At 41.9% G+C, this 20,032-nt stretch overlaps 1 protein-coding gene across 2 annotated transcripts in view; it reads left to right on the forward strand.

The window, feature by feature from the left end:
* TJP2 (tight junction protein 2) overlaps positions 1-20,032 on the forward strand; it is a 128,283-nt gene that overhangs the window by 11,419 nt on the left and 96,832 nt on the right. The window contains exon 2 of one of the 2 annotated variants that reach the window (XM_019966044.2): positions 18,058-18,178. The exons of the other annotated variant lie outside the window; for it this stretch is intronic. The gene's annotated coding sequence lies outside the window, so the exon portion shown is untranslated. The remainder of the gene's footprint in view (positions 1-18,057; positions 18,179-20,032) is intronic. 2 annotated transcript variants of the gene reach the window in all.

Consider the following 20,032-nt stretch of genomic DNA (forward strand, 5'->3'; position numbering starts at 1 on the left):
TGGCAGGTGGACTCTTATCCACTATGCTACCAGGGAAGTCCAAGAGGATGTCTTCTTGCCACAGACTCCACCTTTGGATCCAGTGGAAATAGCAGATTTGAGAGAGAGGAGGTGAGGGAAGGGGAAACCCTGCAGCAAAGAGGGAGTTGGAGAGTAGGGCTGAGATATTCTCCTATCTCAGAAGAAGAGCACTTCTGCCAGGGATCAGGAAGAGATGTGCTGTCTGAGTCCTCAGATGCAGGTAGGTTACCCAGGAAGGCACTAGAGCAGAGTAGGAAAGAGCTAGAGCAGAGTAGCAAAGAATCAGACCTGGGCTTGAATGTTGCCTCTGCCACTTAGGAGCCGTGAGATCTAGGGTAGGTTTCTCCACTCTGAGCCTTAGTTTTCTCTTTGTAAAGGGGGTCAGTAATACTGCCTTCTCCCTGAATTGCTGTGGTTCGAGCTTCATTGCTTTCATGGTTTTTTGTCTCAAGTCTGCACTGTTCTGTCTTGAGAAGAAGTTTTATCCAGCCTCCCCCGCTATCAAACCAACGACCATAAGCTCCTTCTGAAGGAATAGAATTTGGCTTTGAGAAGAAGACGGAGTCATTGCAGCTTTTCTTCAAGTTCTCCTGCTCCTCATGGTCACAGCTCAGCTTGTCATTTGCTTCGGACCTTCCCTCCTCTTTCTCTGTCTTGACAGATAATAGCCCAACAAGCTGCATTTCTTTCTCATGATGGAGTTGCATCATCTCATTTCCTCTGGTGAGTGTTTGGGACTACACTTTCACTAGAGACTTTCTCAGTCTGACATCAGTAAGATGACCTGTCGGCTCTGCTTTTCTGTTCTCTTCTGCAGCATTGGTGAGAATTGATTTTTCTCTCCATCTAGGGTGGTGAGATGCATGCTTGGTTTTGGAATTTTAGTCAGTTCCCTCTGGATCTTTGTGCCTGGTCATCAACATTGTTGACATGCCCCGATTCCAATTTGTTACCTCATTCTCTTCTCCAAGAGAAGCTTATCTCTTTTAAAAAAAGTTTTATTGAAATATAGTTGATTTACAATGTTGCATTTTATATATATATATGCTTTATATGTTTTTAAAAATAATTTTTAAAATTATTAACTTGTTTTTTGCTGGGCTGGGTCTTTGTTGCTACACACGGACTTTCTCTAGTTGTGGCGAGTGGGGGCTACTCTTCGTTGCGATGCACAGGCTTCTCATTACAGTGCCTTCTCTTGTTGTGGAACACAAGCTCTAAGCGCTTGGGCTTCAGTAGCTGTGGTGCATGGGCTTAGTTGCTCCATAGCATGTGGGATCTTTCTGAACCAGGGATCAAACCCATGTCCCCTGCATTGGCAGGTGGCTTCTTAACCTCTGCACCACCAGGGAAGTCCCAATATATATGCTTTAAAAGATTTTTTTCCATGATAGTTTATTATAAGATATTGAGTATAGTTCCCTGTGCCATACAGTAGGTCCTTTTGTTTATCTATTTTATATACTGTATCAGATCAGATCAGATCAATCGCTCAATCGTGTCCGACTCTTTGCAACCCCATGAATCGCAGCACGCCAGGCCTCCCTGTCCATCACCAACTCCCGGAGTTCACTCAGACTCCCGTCCTGTATAGTAGGGTATATATGTTAATCCCAAACTCCTAATTTATCCCTCTCTTTCCCCGTCTTTCCCCTATTTTATTTTTTATGTCTGTGGATAGAAGCTGATCTTGAGTGAGCTTCTCCTAGTCCCACCAGACACTTGATCTGACTTTGCAACACAAGCCCTAGATGCCATTTGGAGATACCAAGTCTTTCCCAGTTGTGCATAATACTTTTACATGAGATTTAACTTATTCCTCTTGCATTTTGTTGGGTGCAGCTTCCAGAGAACAGATCATTCTCACAGTACCAGATGCTGGCTCATCTTGAACATGGAGCGTTTTTCTTTTCCCAGTTGATTTGCTGTAAAGCACATATGCTAGATCAAAGCACAGGCTGGACATGTCCAGGCAACCCCACTTCTTCTGGGCTTTTGTCTTTTTCATCTCACTTGATGAGAGCTTTTCCTCACCACCCCCCCCACCCCCCCACCCCGCTTTAGGCAGCATTATGGATTGAATTGTATCCCTCTCATTCATATGTTGAAATCTTCACTCCTAGTACCTCAAAATTGATCTTATTTGGAAATGAAGACTTAATTGAAGTAATCAAGTAAAATTGAGGTCATTTGGGTGGGCCCTAAGCTAGTATCACTTGTGTCCTTATAGGAAGAGGAAATTTGGACACAGACACATACAACACAAAGATGATATACAGACGTAGGGAGAAGATGGCCATCTATAAGCCGAGTAGACAGTTCTGCCTCGCAACCTTCAGAAAGAACCAATCCTCTCAACATTTTGAACTTGAACTCCCAGCCTCCAGACTGTGAGATGTAGATTTCTGTTATTATGGCACCAGTCTGTGGTCCTTTGTTATGTCAGCCCTCTAAAACTAATACAGTCAGAATAAGAAATTCTGCCTGGAACCCAGAGAGATGTGTTAACACAGCAGCTGTCACATACACTCCACCGTCTCCCACTGATGTCCCAGGAAAGCAGGATGGGGGATCACATCATCAACTTCTGCCTTGAACTCTGAAGTTTCTCCTGGGTTTACCCAAAGTACCCCTGTGGGGCAGGATGACACTCCTCCAGGAGCCCCACATTAAGGCTCTGAAACCAGTTTGACCACAATACTGTGATCACTAAACAGGGCTCTGCTCGGAACCAAACCTGTGTCTGATGGCCAGGCAGTCCACCACTGGAGAGGACTGGGTCCAGGCCTGGATCAATGTGGAACTCAAACCCCCCAGTTGCTGGCCAGGACTCCTTCTTAACCTTTGATTAATCTTCTTGATGGCCCAGGAGACTCACCGCTATCCTCTGCACATGCCTAAACATGTAATTTGAATTCATTTTGGTTCTACTTTAAACAGAACATATTTGAGACGGCAGAAGAAAGAGTAACCTAGCCCTGTCTAAGGGGTTCAACTAAGGAGAGCCTTCTGGAAGAAATGAAGACATAGCTGATTAGCAAGGAAAAGAACACACTTACATAACACATATGCTGGACATTACACATGCTAAGTGCTTTACATGCAAAAACTGATTTAGCATTAAAAAAAAAAAATTTCTCTATTATTTCTTTTTTTCCCTTCTGCTGCTGCTGCTGCTAGTCACTTCAGCCGTGTCCGACTCTGTATGACCCCATAGACGGCAGCTCACCAGGGTCCCCCATCCCTGGGATTCTCCAGGCAAGAACACTGGAGTGGGCTGCCATTTCCTTCTCCAATGCGTGAAAGTGAAGTCGCTCAGTCATGTCCGACTCCCAGCGACCCCATGGACTGCAGCCTACCAGGCTCCTCCGTCCATGGGATTTTCTAGGCAAGAGTACTGGAGTGGGGTGCCATTGCCTTCTCTGTTTTTCCCTTCTAGTTTTATTGAAATATAATTGACATATAGCACTGTGTAAGTTTAAGGTGTACAGCGTAATGAATTGACTTATATACATCATTAAATGAGTATCACAATAAGTTTCGTGAACATTCATCATTTAATATAGATACACAATTAAAGAAATAGAAAAAAATTGTGATGAGAACTTTAGAGTATACTCTCAACAACTTTCATAGAAAACATATAGCAGTGTTAATTATATTTATCATGTTGTACTGTACCTTCCTAGTACTTATTTGTAACTGGAAATTTGACCTTTTGACGGCCTCCCCTGACTCCCACCTCTAGTAACCACGTATCTGGTTTCCTTTTCTATAAGTTTGTTTTTGAAGAATAACTTACCTACAGTGCTGTGCTCGTTGCTGGTACACAACATGGTGATTTGGTATTTCTATATATTTCAAAATGATCACCATGTTATGTCTAGTTATAATGTCACCATAAAAGATATTACACAGTTATTAACTATATTTCCCATACTGTACATTTCATACCCATGACTCATTTATTTTGCAACTGAAAGTTTGTGCCTCTGATTTAGCTTTTAAAACAGGCCTGTGAGGTCAGTGCCATGATTAGCCCCACTTTACAAATAATGAAACTGAGGCATAGAGACATTGACTGACTTATCCATGATCACTACAGCTAGTTAGTGGTGGAGCTGGACTTCAGTCCTGGGTAGTGAGGCACCCCAATTGATGCTAAGGAAGCTGAGGGCACTTGTCGGCAGGTGAGATGTGAGATTGTGTGAACTGCTCTCCAGCCAGGGCTTCCCAGGTGGCTCAGTGGTAAAAAATCCGCCTGCCAATGCAGGAGATGCAGGAGATCCCCTGGGTCAGGAAGATCCCCTGGAGTAGGAAGTGGCAACCTACTCCAGTACTCTTGCCTGGAAAATTCCATGGACAGAGGAGCCTGGAGAGCTACAGTTCATGGGGTTGCAAATCAGACAGGACTTAGCGACTGAGCGCATACAGTGTCCAGCCACTGGCCACAGACTGCTGGATCTCCATACTTCACACCTTGTGTAGTCCCTACCAAGTTCTGGAGCTTCTGTCCCTTTCCAAAAGTTGCAGAGCAAAGGTGACTAATATCTTCCTAACCCGATGAATGGCCAAGCCCTTCTTGATTTAAACCAGCTCCTGTCAGTGTTCTAAACTTTGTGCAGTGCCATTGCTCATCTGCTCCCAAGCAAGGGATCTTCTAGAATCCTGCAACTCTAGGTTCAGAGTAGAAATGTAACATGAACACAATTTCTTTTCCATTTTCTTTCTTTTTTTTTTTTTTGGCCACACAATGTGGTTTGTGGGATTTTAGTTACCTGACTAGGGATTGAACCAGGGTCATGGCAATGAAAATGCTGATCATAACCACTAAGCCACTAAGGAACTCTTTCCCTCTTTTTTTTTTTTTTTTTTTGGTATAATTTTTACAACATTAATAAGGAGTGAATTTCCCTCATATAAGGAGTTTAAAATTTTTTTTATCTTTTAGGAAAGAGGGTACTTGTAGAATTACTTTGTATTCAAGTTATTCGAGAGAGATGGTCTGTTGGCTTTTAATTATTCAGGCTCAGACAGTAAAGAATCTGCCTGCAATGCAGGAGACTTGGGTTTGATCCCTGGGTTGAGGTTCCCTGGAGAAGGTAATGGTAAACCACTCCAGTATTCTTGCCTGGCAAATCCCGTGGACAGAGGAGCCTGGTGGGCTACAGTCCTTGGGGTAGCAAAGGGTTGGACACGACTGAGAGACTAACACTTTACTAGCAGAAACTAAAACTTTACTAGCAACACTTTACTAGCAGAAACTAAAAATCTGTGAAATATGGTAAGGAAGAACCTCCCCAGTTGGTGAGTAACACCTAAGCTGGGCCCCTTTCCTCTGCTTCCTACAGCAAGCCTGGGGACACTATTTTCTCCTTTTTTTTTTTTTTTTGGATAGTTTTCATTATTTACTCTAGCCCCTGGGTTCCTGTACCCTTTAGTCAGTCTCCCTGTTTTCCCCACAAAACCACTCACCCTTGGGCTTTCTTTTGTAGCTTCAGGGAAGGAACAGAAGTATGTAAGTACTCCTTATGCTTGCCTGTAAAGAAATAAGGATTTATGGAGGTTTATTGAAGAGACATTAGGAACGGGGAAAAGACAGAGGAGATGGATGGAAGGGAGGGAGATACAAATACATCATCTCATTTATTATTTAAAACCACCCCTGCGTGTGGTCTTCCAGCTTTAAAGATAATGAAATAGGTTCAGAAGGGTGAAGTAACTTGTTCAGGGTCCCATGGTGTTAACAGCAGAAGTGGGATTCAAATTAGGTCTTCTCATTTAAACTCAGTTCTCTTTTCCTGTGTCACGGGGTTGGTATGACTGGGCCCCCCAGAATTGGGTGAGGATGACTTCAAGGTCTCATGCTGGGAGAGCCAGGAGGAGGATGCAAGAAACAGGAAAAGCAAGAAGCAACTGCTGCTGGGGGCTGGGCAGTGGATTCCTCAGGTAGATACTGGGTTGAGTCAGGGGACAGGGTTGAAAGGACAGATTTGGTCATGGTATAAACCCAATACAGTGCATTTTGAGACTGGCTGTGAAGAGAGAAGTCAAGTTTGAGCTGACAGGGAGGTGGGTGTTAAATCTAGGAGAGGCACAGTTTTGAACTCTGTAATTCTTTTGCACTGTGTAGTCTGTTTTTCTAAGTGTTCTAGTGGCTCATCTGAGTAGCAAATATGTAAAAGTGTATTTTAATGAAGCTATTGGGGGTTGGCAGGGATGAAATGATGCCTTAAGTCATAGTTTATTTTGTTTGTAGTAGAGTTAAAAAAAAAAAAAGATGGTTTCCCTGACGCTTCTACTTTTAGTTAAGGCTTTTTCCAGCTCCCTGTAAAGCAAACCACACCCTGTATAACAGCCTGTTTGGGGCATTAGTTCATTTCCATTTTTATACTTCTAAAACACAGGAACAGTTAGAATACCCCGTGAAAAAGGATGTCCACTCTTTTCCTCCAGCAGGAATTAAGTAGACATCATCAGTTCAAAGGGAAGGTCAGCCTTATCTGTGAATTTGTATATCCAATTTTAATCATTCAGAAAGAGAACTTGAGCATCCTGATTTAAAAGGTTTTTGGATCATATATATTTAACAATTTATAAAAAATAAGTGATTTTCAATCAAATAGTTGTAGTTATAAAGAATTTCTAGAACTCTAGAAATTGGAGTTAACCAATTAAATGAAAATTCCAAAGACTTTCTAGAATTACAAAGAAAATAGCCATGTAATTACATATCTGTATATAATTGAAAATATTGGGGGACGGGGGTTCCAGAAAGTTCCAAAAGGCAAAACTTGAGTTTTCAATCCACACATATCTGTATGTATTACATACATATTACACATTTTGACTAAATTTATTTATTTTTTATGTGTTATTGTCCTCATGTAGTATTATGAGGGAGTTCATACAAAGATGACAATTTTTAAAAAAGAATAGAAAACTGAACAACTCATTCATGGAAGAAAAACAAGTTCTTTCTAGCTACTTGCTAAGGGAGAATTCCTAATAAAAGACAAAATTTTAATTTTGTATGAGATCATCATAGATAAGAATCACTTTGTAAGTCATGTTAAATGCATCAGAAAAACCTATAGAAAATAAAACTTTAAAACATGCCATTTTTAAAGTATTGTGTCAGTTTCATTGTAGTAAAACAGCTCCCAACACCTAACAAGTTTAGCTTGCTTTTTTGTTGTTGGTAACTCAGACTTCATTTATTGTTTGAGAGGGTTGTGTAGTAATTTTTATTGCATGTCATTAGGAATACAAATTGTTAGAACAAAGACTGTTGTGTAAGTATAATTACACCATCCTGTATGATTAAATGAGGGCTGTATTAGAGCTTTTTTGAGCAGTGACAGCTGTAGCCAACTAAGTTCAGCCTGTAAAAGAATTCCAGTGACTGACTGGTACTAATTGTTTGTAGAACAACCAGTGGGAGTAATATTCATGAATACTATGAAAATGAAATGTTTCAAGACCAAATGGTTTGTCCTTTGTCTTCACTTCTTACTTGTGGTCAGTTATAGTACAGTATCCATGGGAGATTGGGTCCAGGACCCCCAAGGATATTGACACCCAGAGATGCTCAAATACCTTATATAAAATGACATAGTATTTGCAAACAATGTGCAACCCATTCTTCTGTATACTTTAAATCATCTCTAAATTACTTATAATATCTAATAGTGTAAATGATGCATAAATAGTTGTAACTACAATGTTCAGTTCAGTTCAGTTGCTCAGTCGTGTCCGACTCTTTGCGACCCCATGAATCGCAGCACACCAGGCCTCCCTGTTCATCACCAACTCCCAGAGTTCACTCAGACTCAACGTCCATCGAGTCAGTGATGCCATCCAGCCATCTCATCCTCTGTCGTCTCCTTCTCCTCCTGCCCCCAGTCCCTCCCAGCATCAGAGGCTTTTCCAATGAGTCAACTCTTCGCATGAGGTGGCCAAAGTACTGGAGTTTCAGCTTTAGCATCATTCCTTCCAGAGAAATCCCAGGGCTGATCTCCTTCAGAATGGACTGGTTGGATCTCCTTGCAGTCCAAGGGACTCGAAAGAGTCTTCTCCAAACACCACAGTTCAAAAGCATCAATTCTTCGGGGCTCAGCTTTCTTCACAGTCCAACTCTCACATCCATACATGACCACAGGAAAAACCATAGCCTTGACTAGACGGACCTTTGTTGGCAAAGTAATGTCTCTGCTTTTGAACGTGCTATCTAGGTTGGTCATAACTTTCCTTCCAAGGAGTAAGCGTCTTTTAATTTCATGGCTGCAGTCACCATCTGCAGTGATTTTGGAGCCCAAAATGATAAAGTCTGACACTGTTTCCCCATCTATTTCCCATGAAGTGATAGGACTGGATGCCATGGATCTTCATTTTCTGAATGTGGAGCTTTAAGCCAACTTTTTCACTCTCCACTTTCACTTTCATCAAGAGGCTTTTGAGTTCCTCTTCACTTTCTGCCATAAGGGTGATGCCATCTGCATATCTGACGTTATTGATATTTCTCCCGGCAATCTTGATTCCAGCTTGTGTTTGTAGATTCTGTGTAAATAGTTGTGAATACAATGTAAATGCTACATCCTGTAGTTGCCAGAGCTAGGCAAACTCAAGTTTTGCCTTTTGGAACTTTCTGGAATCCCTCTCTCCCAATATTTTCAGTCCAAGGTCGGTTTTATCTGTGGATAGTAATCTATGGATATGGAGGGCTGACTATAATATTATAATCGGGAAGTGGAGGCTCATAGTCTGTTACTGTTATTGGAAAATAATTTAGCGCTTATCAGTTCAGGCCTCTCATCAAGAGGGAAATTGAGGTTTAGAAAGCAGTTGAAGGGTTAAGTTACTGACCATGAAACTTTTTTGCTCATACACCCCATCAGATTTTTAAGTATATTCTATAATATGTAAGAGTATATAACTTTATATACTTTGGGGACTTCTCTGGTGGTTAAGATTCCAGGTTTCTACTGCAGGGAACACAGGTTCAACTTCTGGTTGGTAACTAAGATCCCACATGCTGTGTGGCCAAAATACACACACACACACACACACACACACACACACACAGAATTATACTTTTATGTAATTTAAAATATATTAGTTCCAAAAGCAAACATTACAAATATTTAATAACAAATGCTCAAACTAAAATTTTAATGGACAAGAGACAAAAAAGAAATAGATGGTTTAATATTTTCTTTCCACACCCCAAAGATTGTTGGTATATGCACCCACTTTGGAGACCACTGTTTTAGGTCCCTTAGATTTAAAAAAAAATGAAATTTGCTATCAAGAAAGATTTTGTGGAAGAAGAGTTCACAATTTAGGGGACATGGACTTGGGACACTTATTAATTGTGAATGTCTAGGTTAGTCAGAAGTACTATAGGACGATGCTCCTCGATTTTACTTCCCTTCTGTGTATGCATTTGTTTAGATAAGTAGCAGTAGAACTTACATTGCATTAAATAGAAAATAGCTTGAAGAAGTGGTCAAGGAGGCATGTAAATCAGAACTCTTTCAGAATAACAAAAACTCAATTAAAACTAAGTTTCACAAAAATGAATTCATTATCTCAGTAAAAATGTACCAGATACCTCCTAGCATGGTCAGGCATAGCTGGATTCAGAAACTCAAGCAATGTCATCACATTTCTCCTCATACTGTTTTTCTTATTAGCTAGTGGTGACCCCCTCCTCTACCTGGTGGGGAGCATGATTGCCAGCAGCTCTAACTTCCTATCAGCCCTGGTTGTCAAAACCGGTAGAAGGAGGACATTTCTCTCTGAAAGTCTTATTTTCATCCCAGGGAAGGCTAGTCCACCCAGTCTGGGTCCTGTGTACCATGACCCATTAGATGGACCCCTATGATGGATCATCCACCTTTACCCCATGGAAAAAGGGTAAGAAAAGTCCTTAAGGCTAAGAGGAGACATTTAAAAAAGGGAGAGGGTTAGATTCTGAATATCTTCTAACAGCCTTATTTTCATGCTAGCAGAGGTCACCCATGCTGGGTTTTAGAGGTAAAGGTATTTCGGGACTTCCTTGGCCATCAGTGGTTAACATGTTGCCTTTCAATGTAGGAGCATGGGTTCAATCCCTAGTCAGGAAGCTAAGATCCCACATTCCTCTGGCTAGAAAAACAAAACATAAACCAGAAGCAATATTGTAACAAATTCAATAAAGACTTAAAGATGTTCCACATTAAAAAAAAAAACTTATAAAAAAAGATAATTAAAAAAAAAATTGTCTCTCAATTAATCTTTGCTTTGCAACTGACTCAAGCAAAAAGTTTATAGCATGTAGAAATGCATTCGGAGAAGGCAATGGCACCCCACTCCAGTACTCTTGCCTGGAAAATCCCATGGACGGAGGAGCCTGGTGGGCTGCACTCGGTGGGGTCGCTGAGAGTCGGACATGACTGAGTGACTTCACTTTCACTTTTCACTTTCATGCATTGGAGAAGGAAATGGCAACACACTCCAGTGTTCTTGCCTGGAGAATCCCAGGGATGGGGGAGCCTGGTGGGCTGCCGTCTATGGGGTCGCACAGAGTCAGACACAACTGAAGTGATTTAGCAGCAGCAGCAGCAGCAGAAATGCATTACCATAAATGACAACTGGAACTCCCTTCTTCAGTGTCAAATGCAGTCTTTTAGAGAGATGTATATTTGTAGACAGAGAAGGCGATGGCACCCCACTCCAGTACTCTTGCCTGGAAAATCCCATGGATGGAGGAGCCTGGTAGGCTGCAGTCCATGGGGTCGCTAGGAGTCGGACACAACTGAGTGACTTCACTTTCACTTTTCACTTTCATGCACTGGAGAAGGAAATGGCAACCCACTCCAGTGTTCTTGCCTGGAGAATCCCAGGGACGGGGAGCCTGGTGGGCTGCAGTCTCTGGGGTCGCGAAGAGTCAGACGCGACTGAATCGACTTAGCAGCAGCAGCAGCATATTTGTAGAAGGAGCAGATCTGCTTCTGATTTTAGTTCACCCAGAGGCATGCAGGCTTTTTGGATCAATTATTACCAGACCTTGAGATAAATCACCTCCTGTGCCATTAGTACTTGAAGGATTAGTGGCCTCAAAAGATTTATGTGTGGATTAATTGGGGAGTGTACATTAGATCGCTACATTTAAAACCACCATCATCCTGCAAATCATTTTCATTAGTGCTTTATTCAAAATTCTCTAGCCTTATATAATACTGACATTGCAGGGAAATCTGAACAAGGCTTTTATTTATTTATTTATCTGTGGTTTGGCCTTGGCCTCGCCCCCATGCCTTACCCCCCACAGTAGAGTTTAATAGCACTGGCTGGGGATGCACTGAGCATCTAAAAGTAGAGCGGCTTCCAGTGTTGCAAAGATTACTTCATCTGCTTCAGCGGAACACTGCCCCAAATGTCCTTGACCTTGTACTGAGAGGGACAAGATGAGGTACAAGAAATATATGACTATTCTGGAAGCAGCAGTGGGCATCACTCCACTTAACAAAAGAGAACTTCTACCTGAGAGCAGAAGACACGTGAACCTTTGGCAGCAACCTGGGTAAGCAGAGGAGACCAGAAGGTGCTTTGTGTGTGTGTTTGGGGGCCCAGGTGGACTCAAGGGTCATCCCTCTCATGAGGGTAATAGATGTCGAGTTCTTCATTGGGAACTTGTTTCTTTCTTTTCTTTTTTTGTAGTTAACCTCCCATTTGTTTAATTCTCATCAGAATTTTAAATAACACTACTCCCCAAAGCAATTTATATAAATATCTTGTTTATCATATTCATTTTCTAAGCACACTACCTTTTTTTTTTTTTTTATGGCTAAAGTTAAACTCTATTTCAAGTTCAGCCTGAAGCTCGGATTCCAAATTTGTGTTGTCTCAATAAATGCAGATCGTTTCTTCCTGGCAGATATGGTCTACCCAGACTGAATTAAAGTAGTTAGTAATGAAATTAATGTATAATTTTCTAAGGAAATTCCTCATCTAGCAGTCAAGAAGATGAAGGAATGCATGTGTTTTGAGCCCATTTTTGCATTCAGATATTTTAATTTTATGATTTTGAAAAAATTTTTACATGGTCTATTAATGTAGCAGTTCTTGAAAGGAAGTAAATTGTGCCTCATTTTTTTTCTGACAATGCAAGTATTTTTCTGACAGAAGTGTACATGCAGACTTTTTCAGGTAATTACTTCTCTTGAAGCAGCAGTCTTTTCTTCAACATGTCTTTCTTCAGAGCCCCCCCATCACCACCCCCCACCCCCCACCTCCATCTACCAGTTGAAGAAGGGTTAAGAGGCTTCAGTTCTGATTTTCTTCTCTGAAGTCCCTCTTTTGTGTCTTTTACATGTTGAGAAGTTTAACTGAAAGTTCCTGTATGATGCACATGCAGGGACTGAATTCAGTTTTTAAACTGAACAAGCCAAACACTTGGCATTCACTCAGGGATCAGCTTGAGGTATCTGTGTAGCTAATGGTATTTCTTTTTAAAAGAAAATAGAAAAATAAATAAATAAATAAATAAATAGAAAATAGTCTCTAGCTTATTTTTATCATATAAACAATATACATTCAGAAATATAGAAGAAAAATTGTGATCCATAGTTCTACCTTCTGAAAGGTGGAACTTTTAGAAGTTCCTATAGAATGATTTAAGTCAGTAGTTCGCAAGGGAGGAGGTGCAGTGGCAGGAATTGTCCCCTAAAGGATATTTGGCAATTTCTGGTTAGAGTTTTGGTTGTTCCAACCCTGGGAGGGTGGAGGTGGTACTGGTATCTAGCAGGTAGAGACCTGGGATGCTGCCCAGCCTCCTGCAATGGACAGGACAGCACTCCCTGCCTCCCTCCCCAATCCCCACCCCCCATGCAATAAAGAATTATCCAGTGCAAAATGTCCATAGTATTGCATAGTATTGCTGTTGAGACACTTGATTTAGGTAGATCCTCTTTGACACTACAAAGTAGTTTTTATTGGAAACAAACTAGATGTTTCTTTGGGAAATTTCAGAGGTGCTTTAGAATGGAATCCTGAGGCAGCAAGATGATGATGATGATGATTTTGCTGCCCTGGTGGCTCAGATGGTAGAGTCTGCTTGCCAGTGCAGACGAGCTGGGTTTAATCCCTGGGTCGGGAATCTCCCCTAGAGAAGGAAATGGCAACCCACTCCAGTTCCCTGGAGAATCCCCATGGACAGAGAAGCCTGGTGGGGTCCCCATAGTCCATGGGGTCGCAAGAGTCGGACACAACTTAGTGACTAAATCTACCTACCTACCTGAAAGTAAAAGGAAGTGTATATATGTGTAGAGGGTGCAAGAGGTATAGAGTGACCCTAGGAGAGGTGATGTGGGTCAGTGTTCAATGACGGCTATGGGGAAAACATGTTGTAATGACCCAGTTGTGATTCTTCAAGCAGCCCCTAGAGATTGGGCATAACTCTTTGTCCCAAAATGACAGAAATGTAGAGCTGGGAGGACCTTTTGTCAAGGATGGCAGGCAAGCTTCATATATCATGCCAAAACCTGTTGATGGGTAGACATCTGAGAGGATCAAGTTAGGGAGGATCCCCAGGCCAAGTATGGAATATTGTGAATAATGAGTGATACTTGTTCTAGACATATAATTTGGAGAACTGGGAAACTGCAATACACATGCTATATATCTTTGCCATTCCTTAGTTATAATTTAGTCTTCAAATTTTACAAGTGTGAAACAGCCTCATTTGAGTCATCGTGATCGAAGACTTAGCCCTCAGACAGCAACTGGATGTTCTTAGTTTCTGGCTCAGGACCAGTCATTAAAGGATTCACTCTAAACAAACATGCATGACTCAGATGTATAAATTGACTGCCACATTATTCATTTCTTTTTGGAGATAACCTTTTCCAGCCATCAAAATGAGTAAATGCCCTAGGTAGAACCACCTCTGGTTATCCTCAGTTTCCCAAGTCTAGCCAAACAGAAGTCAACGCATTCATTCCAAAGTGATCCTTAATAAGGAGAGTTGAGTGTTCCTCTTTTTTTTTTTTTAATTCCCTTAAAAATTTTTTTTTGTTTAAGCCTGATGAAATATCTCTGCATCGCAGGTCAAGATCTTCCTTATAATACTTTGAGTTCTTTGAATACACGTGGACAAAAGAGTATTTTGCTGATCCTCATTTTTTTGTTTGCTGACTTTATCACTTGACACAGCCTTTCTGTGGACATATTAATATCCTTCACTAACCTTGTAGTAAACTCTCCTTTCTTGGCATCTTAGGAGGCATCTTATTTCCTACTGTTTAATTTTGTAAATAAGTTCTAAATCCTTCAGTGGCACCTTGATATCTTATTTCTCGCCCTTTAATGTGCATATAAACCACTCTATTAAGATGCAGGTTCTAATGCTGTAGATGTGGTGGGGCCTGAGAGTCTGCATTTGAATATGCTTAAAGGTGATACTTGGAGAAGGCAATGGCACCCTACTCCAGTACTCTTGCCTGGAAAATCCCATGGCAGAGGAGCCTTGTAGGCTGCAGTCCATGGGGTTGCTAAGAGTCGGACACGACTGAGTGACTTCACTTTCACTTTTCACTTTCATGCACTGGAGAAGGAAATGGCAACTCACTCCAGTGTTGTTGCCTGGAGAATCCCAGGGACGGAGGAGCCTGGTGGGCTGCCGTCTATGGGGTCGCACAGAGTCGGACACGACTGAAGCGACTCAGCAGCATAGGTGATACTGTCAGTTTTGGTGATACCCACCCAGTGGATGGTCCATGACCCACACTTGGAGGAACAAGCATCTAGAGCCGCCCATTCCATGATATCCTACTAGTTCCCTCTTGACCTCACAGTTCTCTGACCTTCCTAAAAATTTACCCTCTCTGCAGCTGTTAGACATGTCAGTGGTTAGAAGGTAGGTGATAAGTTGTGCTTCTACGGAGGTAAATCTGCCGACAAGCATTCTGACTGGAGATTTCTCTTGAGCTGGTTGACTAAATAGTGGGGCCAATATTTCTTCCAAGGGTTCTGTCCCTTTCATTCTTTTCCAGAACTATTCCAATTGCTGCAACATACATGTAATACTGCATAGTAATTATGAGCAGCTCCTTTTGGGTTTAGAACATAATTGGAAGTCAGGTCATGATTGAGTTTTCAAGACCTCAAGGAATTCTTTCACTACCAGCTCCTTCCTCCTTTTAGTACTTTGTCTTGCTTCTGCAAACAGAGCTGTGCTGGGGCGTCTACTCTACTAACTGTAATCATATGATAGGTCAAAACCAGCTGCCAACCAGTTGACTGAATGTTGCAAGTTTATTGAAGCACAGATTGGATAACTTGCACATGTGTTTATTGACCCCAGTCCCCAAGACGATAGGTACACTGGCAAATATTTTGCCATTGCTTACTTGGTTTTAAAATAGCCCTAGGACTTCCCTGGTGGTACAGTGGAGAAGAATCTGCCTGCCAATACAAGGGACATAGGTTCAATCCCTGGTCTGGAAAGATTCACACGTCGCAGAGCAACAAAGCCTGGTGTGCCACAACTACTGAGCTCACGCTCTAGAGCCCGCAAGCTGCAACTACTGAAGCCCATGTGCCCAGACCCTGCAAAAGAGAAGCCAGCACAGTGAGAGGCCTGTGCGCCACAACAAAGAGTAGCCCCACTGGCCACAAGTGGAGAAAGCCTGTGTGCAGCAACCAAGACCGTGTGTAACCAACAATAAAAATAAATTATTTAAAAAATAGCCAAAGTAGAGAAAAACATTTTTTTCTCTTAAAAAAATTGACATCCAGGGACTGCCCTGGTGGTCCAGTGGTTAAGACTCCATGCCCTCAACGGAGGGGACATTGATTCAATTCCTGGTTGGGAAACTAAGATCTCACATGGTGTATGGCATGAGTTGGCATCTGATTACTGAGCCACTTATGGATTTTCCTTTTAAAATTTTGTGAGGTTTTCCAGCACTAACTCATGTTACCTGACAAAAATTTCACATATTTGTCAATACTATTGAATACCAAGTGTATTTAGTTTTCTTCCAAGCTTTTCCTTAATTTAAAGGTAGCCCTAGTCAGTGTTGGAGAAGGAAATGGCACCCCACTCCAGTATTCTTGCCTGGAGAATTCCATGGACAGAGGAGCCTGGCGGGCTACAGTCTATGAGGTGGCAAAGAGTCAGACGTGACTGAGCAACTACCGCTAGTCAATAGTTTGTATTTCAGAAATGGCTGATTGTTATTTGAGGTTCCTATATATGTCAGAAACTTCAGGCAGTATCATAAAAGATAGTTAAAACCAGGATGTTGTCACAATGCAGAAAACTGACTTAATTCAAAAGCAAGCCATTTCAGTGAAAGAGGCAAAACTCTCTTTGGCGTTGATACACATAGGAAAATTTCATGCTAAGGCCCAAAGCATAAGCAAGTCCGTCTTGATTTGCTGGGCATTTATTAATTGTGGGAAGTAATAACAGAAATGGCACATGGGCCGGGCTCTAATCCTGCTGCTCGCTTTGTAGGATATCCAGATGTCCCTGCATTAGCCTGTGCCCACATTTCCTGCTGGTCCTTGGAGAAGGGAAATGGGTCTCCTGCCTGCACAAATAAAATGGACACTCTCTGATTTTTGTTCCATTGTGTAGGGAGTGTTTTGCACAGATGCCACAATATCACTTTGTCTAGCAGACAGAGGAGTATGTGCGAAACTGGAGAGAAGCACATTCCTCCTCCCACTGGATGTGTCCCCATATGAGGCTGCTGCGTTTCCAGCCCCGCCCAGAAAGGAGCTTGCCTCTTGTGCTGTTTGAAAGGCACAGGCAGGATGCATAAAAATGTCCAGAAAGCATTTTCTTGGATTGTCTTGGGATGAGGGGTTAAAATAAAAAGTATCTGCCATCTTTTCTGATTGGGGGAAACCCACATGTATAAATATAGAGACAAGCCAGTATTGTAATTCCCTTTTAGTTGAAAATGTTTTTTCTATTGTATACCTTAAAATGGTGAATTTAAGTTAAGTGTATTTTACCAAAATTAAAAAAAGTTTTCCCTAGATGTTTTATCACCTGCTGGGTATTTTTCTTTTTAACCTAAAAAATGAATTTTTTGTTTGTTTGTTTATTTTGGTTGTACCTTACAGCATGTGGGGTGTTAGTTCCCTGATTAGGGGTTGACCCACTCCTCCTGCATTGGGAGCGCAGAGTCTTAAGCACTGGGCCCCCAGAGACATGACATGACGTGTGTGTGCTCAGTCGTGTCCAACTCTTCGTGACCCCAGGGACTATAGCCTGCCAGGCTTCTCCGTCCATGGGATTTTCCAGGCAAGAATACTGGAGTGGGTTGCCATTTCCTACTCCAGGGGATCTTCCCGACTCAGGGATCAAACCCACATCTCCTGTGTCTCTTGCATTGGCAGGCAGATTCTTTACCACTGTGTCACCTCTGGACTGCCAGGAAAGTACCCCCTCCCCCCACCAAAAGTGAATTCTTTACTCTTTTTTTTTTCTTTTTTGAAGAACAGGACAGCAATTGCACTCCTAGATATATAGCTGAGAGAAATGAAAGCTAGGTCCATGTACACATTTGAGCGTAATAGCTAAAAAGTGGAAACAACCAACCCAAATGTCCATCAGCTGTAAAGTGGATAAGTAAACTATGATATATCCATACAATGGAGTGGGTTCTGACACAGGCTACACCCTGGCTGCAACTGGAAAATTTTATACCAAGTGAAAGAAACCAGTCACAAAAGATCATGTATGAGTTCATTTATATGAAATCTCTAGAAGGGGTGACTCTATAGAGACAAAATTAGATTGGTGGTTGTCTACAGCTGGGAGGAGGAGGGGGGAATTGGAGGATTAAATGGTTTCTATTTTGAAGTAATGAAAATGTCCTAAAATGGATTGTGGTCATGGTTGCACAAGTCTGTGAATATATTGAAAGCCATAATGTAGGTGGGTAAACTGTACAGAATGTGAATTTCAGTGTGTTTCAAACATCTCGCCAAACGGGGAATGACCGTGCTGAATTTTAACAGTAGTGTCTTTTTCAGGGTGCGAAGTACTACCTTGCTGTCATCTCCTTGTGAGTGGGATTGGCATCCCAGCTGCACCTCTTGGCACAAGGGCTCCAGGAAACACAGACACGTGCCAACAGACAGCCTGCTTTACCCGGTACTTGCCTTTTGGTCTCTCATCAGCTTAGTTACTGGCCTAGTTTGATTAAATAATTTCACACCCTACAAGTCAAGGCCACCCTATTCGATGTTGCTGGTAATGAAATTGTATAATATCCAAGAAAATTGAATTGTAATGGCCTGTTTCCCAAAGCTGAGAAAGATCTTACCTGCATTTATGGTCTAGGTCTAACCCTCATTATTCAGAATAAATGCATACCAAGGTATTTTGATGTGTAGGGTTTATAAGTCATTCTGGTAGGTCACATTTTTTCCATTATCTTCGACATAGCAAAATTATATAACAGTGGAAAGTGCTTTGCTGAAAATAAAAAAGACATCAGTCACACTGGCTTCTAAAGATTGATTACGTACAGGCTTTTAGAAAAAGGGCTGAGTATTATCTATTGACTGATTCAGTTTTAAGTACGAATTAAATGGGATTTACAAGGTATTAAATTCTATTTTGACAGATGCTAGGATGTATTTGTTCTTAGTTACACTTTAACCCCTGGTTATAGGGTAGTCCATGGCTGCTAGAATGGGGTTAGAATTTTTTTTTCATGTGTTTCTTTCAAAATTCCTGTCTGTTTAAACTTGAGGACCTTACTGGGGTGGATTCCAGCTTCATATCAGTGTTGGAATTTAGTGGAGTGTGACTGGCAGCTAGCTCTTCAAATCCTAGTGTTCCTGCCTTCTGACTGCATGATCGTCTTAATGTCTGTGAGCTCCAGATCCTTTATCTGTAAAAAGAGCTTGTTAACATGAAGCTGAATGAGTTAACATATAGCAAGCATCGGTCACCCACCAAGGCCTTTCTTGGCATCTAGTTGTCCAAATGGGGACACTCGAGTGGGGAATTCCTCAGTTTCCACTGAACTAACAAGGCTAGGTAGGACTGGGTTTTGTTTACTGAGATGTTCTCTATGGAGCTTTTAAACATTCCAAACATAAGAAGACAGATGCTTGCCACAACCCTGGAAGTGGTTTTTCTGAAAGTAGATTTCTGGGTAGGATCTGTTGCTTTAGTCAAATGATTTAGAGGTCCAGTATGGATACGTTAAAGGAGGAGCTGGCGCTGGCATTGTCTTTGGACAAGGACTCAAACAAGCTCTTCCTGGTAAATGTCTCCGTGGTCTGATTGCCTATACTAGTGACCACATACGCTGCAACATCAGTTTCTTTTCCCAAGCCAGCATCTGACTCCACAGCTCCTTCACAGATAAACTCTGAAACCTGGGTTTCTGGGTGAATTAGCTGCAGGCAAGCTTGGGTGGTGCGGTTTTCCCCACATGGCTGTAGTTTCAAATCCAGCAGACATTTATTAAGAGCTTTTTATTTGCCAGGGACAAGGGGCTTTCATCCATCTTGTTTATCCTCAGACCGTTCTGGAGGAGCTATTGCCAGCTCCCTTTTGCAAATAAGGAAATTGAGATTCAAAGATTTTAAATGGTTTCCCCAAGATTGTACAGCCTCTGATTCCCAAGTACAGTGAGATTCCTATAATAGCAGCTGTTTTCCATACTAACGCTACAGAACTTGAGGATTTAACTCCTAAACTAGGATAGGAATGGGTTTTTCGCAAGGGCCAGGTCTGATCAATTGATAGTGGCTGCCTGGAGTTAAAGATTTCTAGATACTGTCCCAGCTGGTGCTAGTGGTAAAGAACCTGCCTGCTAATGCAGGAGACTTGAGACACAGGTTCATTCCCTGGATTGGGAAGATCCCCTGGAGGAGGGCACAGCAACCGACTCCCGTATTCTTGCCTGGAGAATCCCATGGACAGAGGAGCCTGCTGGGCTATGTCCATATGGTCACAAAGAGTCGGACGTGCTTGAAGCAACTTAGCATG

The sequence above is a fragment of the Bos indicus genome, chromosome 8, assembly GCF_029378745.1.
Source record: "Bos indicus isolate NIAB-ARS_2022 breed Sahiwal x Tharparkar chromosome 8, NIAB-ARS_B.indTharparkar_mat_pri_1.0, whole genome shotgun sequence".
Classification (NCBI taxonomy): domain Eukaryota; kingdom Metazoa; phylum Chordata; class Mammalia; order Artiodactyla; family Bovidae; genus Bos; species Bos indicus.